The 6,172-nt window shown below is 32.5% G+C and overlaps 1 long non-coding RNA gene across 1 annotated transcript; it reads left to right on the plus strand.

The window, feature by feature from the left end:
* Positions 1-1,084: 1,084 nt before the first annotated feature.
* On the plus strand, positions 1,085-5,798 carry LOC125614302. The gene is made up of 2 exons (XR_007344900.1): positions 1,085-1,135; positions 5,679-5,798. It is a non-coding gene; the product is annotated as an uncharacterized LOC125614302 (long non-coding RNA).
* The last annotated feature ends 374 nt before the right edge of the window (positions 5,799-6,172 follow it).

Raw genomic sequence — 6,172 nt, forward strand, 5'->3', positions numbered from 1 at the left:
AAGTTTAATGAAAATAAGAGTACCAAGTAAATGAACCAAGAAAATAAGAAAAGTAGCTGAATAAGTCCCTGTATTAGTCAGAGTTTACCTGAAAAAGATAATCAATAAGTAACGGCAATGGCAAATGTGAAGGCTGCCAAGTCCAAAATTTATAGAGCCAGTATCCCAGTTCAAGTGCAAAGTTTGGCAGGCTGCTGTAGAATCAGAAAGAGGTGATGTTCCAATTCAGGAGCTACCAATCAGGGAATGCTACTATTGCAGTTTGAAAGCTATGGAACAGGAGAATTCTTGCTAGTGGGAGTGATAAACTTTTTCTATTCAAGTTTCAACTAATTAAATGAGGCACACCCAAATTATGGAGGGCTATCTGCTTTACTTATTCCACCAATTTACCTATAAATTAATCCAGAAACACATTCATCAAAACACCAAGAATAATGGTTGACTGAATACCTGAGCGCCCAGTGGCATAGTCAAGTTGACATACAAAATAATTCTCACAGTCCTGAAAGTAAAACAAGACTAATGAAAAGATTAAAGAAGCAAATGAAAGAGAAAGCAAAAAAGAAAATAATTAAGAATTACAAAAATTATTTTTAAAAGATTAATAAAATGAATATATATCAAAATTGTGATTCAAACAAAGAAAGTCAAATAAAATATTAACAGTGAAATAGTAACACTATGTTTTTGATGGATAATTTTATATGTAAACTTAGAATGCTAAAGAAAGAAATAGAAGATAGAAAGATCTCCCATGCTCTTGTATACACAGAATTAATATTGTCAAAAGGGCCATACAACCAATACCATTGTACAGATTTAATGCAATTCCTATTAAAATACCAAGGACATTCTTCATAAAAATAGAAAAAGCAATTGTGAAATTCATTTGGAAAATAAAGAGACACAGAATAGGCAAAGCAATCCTTAGCAAAAACAGCAAAGCAGGAGGCATCACAATACCAGAACTTACATGACATTACAGAGCCATATTAACAAAAATGACATGGTATTGGCACCAAAACAGACATGTAGACCAATGGTACAGAATAGAAGACACAGAGATAAACCCACATAAATACAGTTATCTCATACTAGACAAAGGTGCCTAAAAACACACATTTGAGAAAAGGTAGTGTTTTCAAAAAGTGGTACTGGGAAAACTGGAAATTCTTATGCAGCAAAATGAAATTGAACCTCTATTTTTCACTCCCCACCCACATACACCAAAAAAACAAACAATTAAAAAACTCAAAGTGGATCAGCGACTTAGGCACTAGAACAAAGATCCTGTGTCTAATAGAAGAAAACGTAGGTTCAATGTTCATTATGTTGACTTAGGACCTGATTTCCTTAATAAGACACCTAAAGTGCAAAAAGTAAAGTCACGAATAAATAAATGGGATGGATCAAACTAAAAAGCTTCTTCTCAGAAAATGAAAAAATCAATAACATTAAGAGAGAGACTACAGAATGTGAGAAAATCTTTACCGCACACACCTCAGATAGAGCACTAATCTCCAGGATACCTAAAGAAGTCAAAAAACTTAACACCAAATAAGCAAATAACCCAATTAATAAATGGTCTAATGAACTGAACAGGCAATTCACAGAAGAAGAAATACAATTGATCAAAAACATATGAAAAACATGTTTATTATCTCTAGCAACTAGAGAAATGTAAATCAAAACTACTCTAATATTTCATCTCACACCAGTCAGAATGGCAATCATCAAGAATACAAGCAATAATAAGTGTTGATGAGGATGTGGGGAAAAGGGTACACTCATACATTGCTGGTGGGACTGTAAATTGTTGCAACCACTATGGAAAGCAGTATGGAGATTCCTCAGAAAACTTGGAATGGGAATACTAGCTACCCCACTCCTCAGTCTATAACCAAAGAACTTAAAATCAGCATACTACAGTTATGCACAAACATCAATGTTTACAGCACCTAAATTCACAATAGCTAAACTAAGGAACCAACCCAGATATCCTTCAACAGGTGAATGGATAAAGAAACTGTGGTACATTCCATTGTTTATACAATGGAATATTATTCAGTCTTAAAATAAGAATGAAATCATGGAATTTGCAGGTAAATTGATGGAAATCTAGAATATTATGCTAAGTGAAATTAGCCAAACACAAAAAACCAAAGGCCAAATATATTTTTTTCTGATTGGCAGATGCTAATACATAAGGAGGGGTTCTGAAGAATGAAGGAACTTTGGATTGTGCAGAGGAGAATGAGGGGAGAATAGGGGATTTGAGGAGGAGAAGAATTATGATATAAGAATAATAATAAAATTATGGCATTTGTCTGTATGTGGATGGAATTGGAGACTATCATGATAAGTGAAATAGATTTCCCAAATCAAAAGGCATAATCTTCTCGTTGATATGCAGATGCTGACTCCAATAAGTGGGTGGGGATTGATATTCACCAGATTGGATAAAGTATGGGGGGAAGAAAGTGGAGATGAAGATAGAAAAGACAATAAAGTGAGTTGGACATAACTTTCCTATGTCCATATACAAATACATGAAAGTGAAACTTCACATCATGCACAACCACCACAAGAATGAGAAGTTATTCTCTATGTATATATGATATGTCAAAATACATTCTACTGTCATGTATAATTAAAAAGAACAAATAAAAAAGACAGCTCACTGGTTGGTGAAACATGTTATTATTGATATATAAAATAAATAGTTTTTCAAATTATTAAAATTAATTGAGGAGATACTGTAACAGGAACCAAAATCTACTTTCCAAAATTCAATATATTTATAAACATGGTAGCATATTTTATTTATTTATATGTGGTTCTGAGAATCAAACCCAGTGCCTCACACATGCTAGGCAAGCACTCTACCACTGAACTACAATAATAACACTCAAGCACTCTTAAACCACAAGCCAGGTGATCTTAATGCCAACTATTATAGACAACTTTATATAAAAAACCCTGTAAAACCAGAAAGAATAACAGAATCTGTGTTTAACTTTCTATTCTGCTGAGAATAGAAAGCAGAAATTTGCCTTTCAAACATAGAATATTTTATAAAATATAAGTCAAATTTTTAAAATGTAATGTTTTTAATTATGTGAAACTGAAAGGAAAAAGATTATGTAAAACTAATATTGTTGATCAGATTCAATGAATATATATTTAGAAAGAAATTTAAATGCAAATTAATATAATTATGTAAATTTTAGTAATGTAGTACTGCAATACAGTGTTCTTTTGCAAAACAATATAGATAAAAGATTAAATCATTATTTTTATTATTCTAATAGTATTTGAGTACTTTTGGGGAAAAAACTAGTTTTAACTTTATCACAAAATATTTTCCATAGATGCATCCATATTTTATTCTGTTATTATGAACAAATGCCACTATCATCAGTTTAAACATGATTATGTGTATGGACATTCAAAGTTATTTCTCAGATACAGCATACCAGAATCTCTGGGACACTATGATAACAGTTCTAAGAGAAAATTTTGTAGCCATGAATGCCTTCATAAGAAAATCAGAATAGCCCCAAATAAATAATTTAATTAGGTATTCCAAAGCACTTGAAAAAGAACAAACCAATTCCAAAACCAATAGAAGAAGAAAATAATTCAGATCAGAGCTGAAATCAACAAAATTGAGAATAAAAAAATTATAAATGACTTGTGAAACAAGGGTTGGTTCTTTGAAAACATAAATAAGATTGATAAGCTCTTTGCCAAACTAACAAAAAGAAAAAGAGAGAAAAAATAAATTAATAAAATTAGAGATATAAAGGAGAAATTGGGGCTGCAGTCGTGGCTTATTAGTAGAGCACTTGCCTAGTATGTTTGGGGCACTGAGTACAATTCTCAGTACCATATAAAATAAATAAATAAAATAAAGATATTGTGTCCATCTACTACCCCCACCAATTTTTTTTTTATAAAATAGAAATCACCATAGACATCTCAGCTATTCAGCTGATCATTAGGGACTATTTTGAAAACTTATACTTCAATAAATTGAAAAATCTAGAAGAAATGAATGCATTTCTAGACAAAAACAATATGCCAAAACCGAATCAAGAAGAAATTGAAAACCTAAACAGAACAGTAACTTGTAAAGAGATACAAGGAATAATAAAATGCCATACAACAAAGAAAAAATAAGGATCAGAGGATTGTCAGCTAAATTCTACCAAACCTTTAAGGAATAACTACACTCTTCAAATTATTCCATTGCATAGAAAGGGATGAACAGTTCCATATTCATTCTATGAAGCCAGTGTCCCATTCATACCAAAACCAGATAAGAATATATCAAGGGAAGCAAATTAGAAACCAATATTCCTGATAAATATTAGATGCAACAATTCTTGAAATTCTTCATAAGATATTAGGAAATCATGTTTAACATCATAATAAAAAGATTTTACACAACAACTGAGTTGGTTTTATTCAAGAGATGCAAATATGGTTTAATACATACAAATCAATAAATGGAAAAAAAAATCACCAAGTCATCTTTTTCTAGTTAATTTATTTTAATTAGTTATATATTAAAGCAGAATGCATTTTGATTAATCATGCACAATTGCAGCACAACATTTCTCTGATTGTACATGATGTATTGTCACACCATAAGTGCAGTTATACTTATACCTAGGGTGATAATGTCTACCTCATTCCACCAAGTTTCCTGCCTCCATACAGCTCACTACCTCTCCCTCCACTTTGCCCAAAGTTCCTCCATTTTTCCCATATCCCCACATTATAAATCAACATCCACTTATCAGAGAGAACATTCGGCCTTTGGTTTCTTGGGATTGGCATACTTTGCTTAGCACAATATTCTCCAACTCCATCCATTTACCTGCAAATGTCATAATTTTATTCTGTTTTAATGCTGAGTAATATTCCACAGTGCATATGTACCACAGTTTCTTTATCCATTCATCTATTGAAGGGCATCTAGTTACTTTCACAGTTTAACTACTGTGAATTGTTGGATAAAATGCACTCCACTATTGTTATGTATGTAAGAAATAAATTAAAAATAAATAAATAAATAAAAGAAAAAGAAAATAATACCAGTCATGGAACCACCATATGGCCCATCTAAAAAAAAAATTTGACCTGGCTACATTATTATAGTATGTGGATTTTAAGTCCTTCGAGTATAGACTGAGGAGTGAGATAGCTGGGCCAAATGGTGGTTCCATTTCAAGTTTTCTAAGGAATCTCCATACTGCTTTCCATAGTAGTTGCATCAATTTGCAGTGCCACCAGCAATGTATGAGGGTACCTTTTCCCCCACATCCTCACCAACACTTATTATTGCTTGTATTCTGATAACTACCATTCTGACTGGTGTGGGATGAAATCTTATGATAGTTTTGATTTGCATTTCTCTAATTAAAGTAGATGCTGAATATTTTTTCATATATTTTTGATCAATTGTACATCTTTTTCTGAGAAATGTGTGTTCAGCTCCTTAGCCCATTTATTGGTCGGGTTGTTGAACTTGAAATCCTCCTGCCTCAGTGTCTCAAGTTACTGAGATTTACAAGCATGGTACAGAATAGAAGGCATAGAGACAAACCCACATAAATACAGTTATCCATTACTAGACAAAGGAACCAAAAACATATTTTGGAGAGAAGATAGGTTCTTCAACAATGGTGCTAGCAGAACTGGAAATCCATATACAGCAAAATGAAACTAAAGCCCTATCTCTCACCATGCACAAAACTCAATTCAAAGTGGATCAGGGACCTAAGAATTAGATCAGAGACCCTGCACCTAAAACATGAAAAAGTAGGCCAACATTTTCATCACATTCGATTAGGTGCTGACTTCCTTAACAAGACTCCTGAAGCACAAGAAATAAAATCAAGAGTTAATAAATGGAACACATTCAAACTAAAAATCTTCTCAGCCAAAGAAACAGTGAGGTGAAGAGAGAACCTAATTATCTCAATCAATGCAGAAAGGCCCTTCAACAAAATTCAGCACCCATTCATGTGAAAAACACTAAAGAAACTAGGGATAAAAGGGACCTATCTTACCATCCTAAAGGCTATATATGAAAAACCCAAAGTCAACCTCATAATAAATTTAAAATGTGGGACAAGACAGGAGGATAGAAAGGCTGATA

The sequence above is a fragment of the Marmota marmota genome, unplaced genomic scaffold (genome assembly GCF_001458135.2).
Source record: "Marmota marmota marmota unplaced genomic scaffold, marMar, whole genome shotgun sequence".
NCBI classification, from domain to species: Eukaryota; Metazoa; Chordata; class Mammalia; order Rodentia; family Sciuridae; genus Marmota; species Marmota marmota.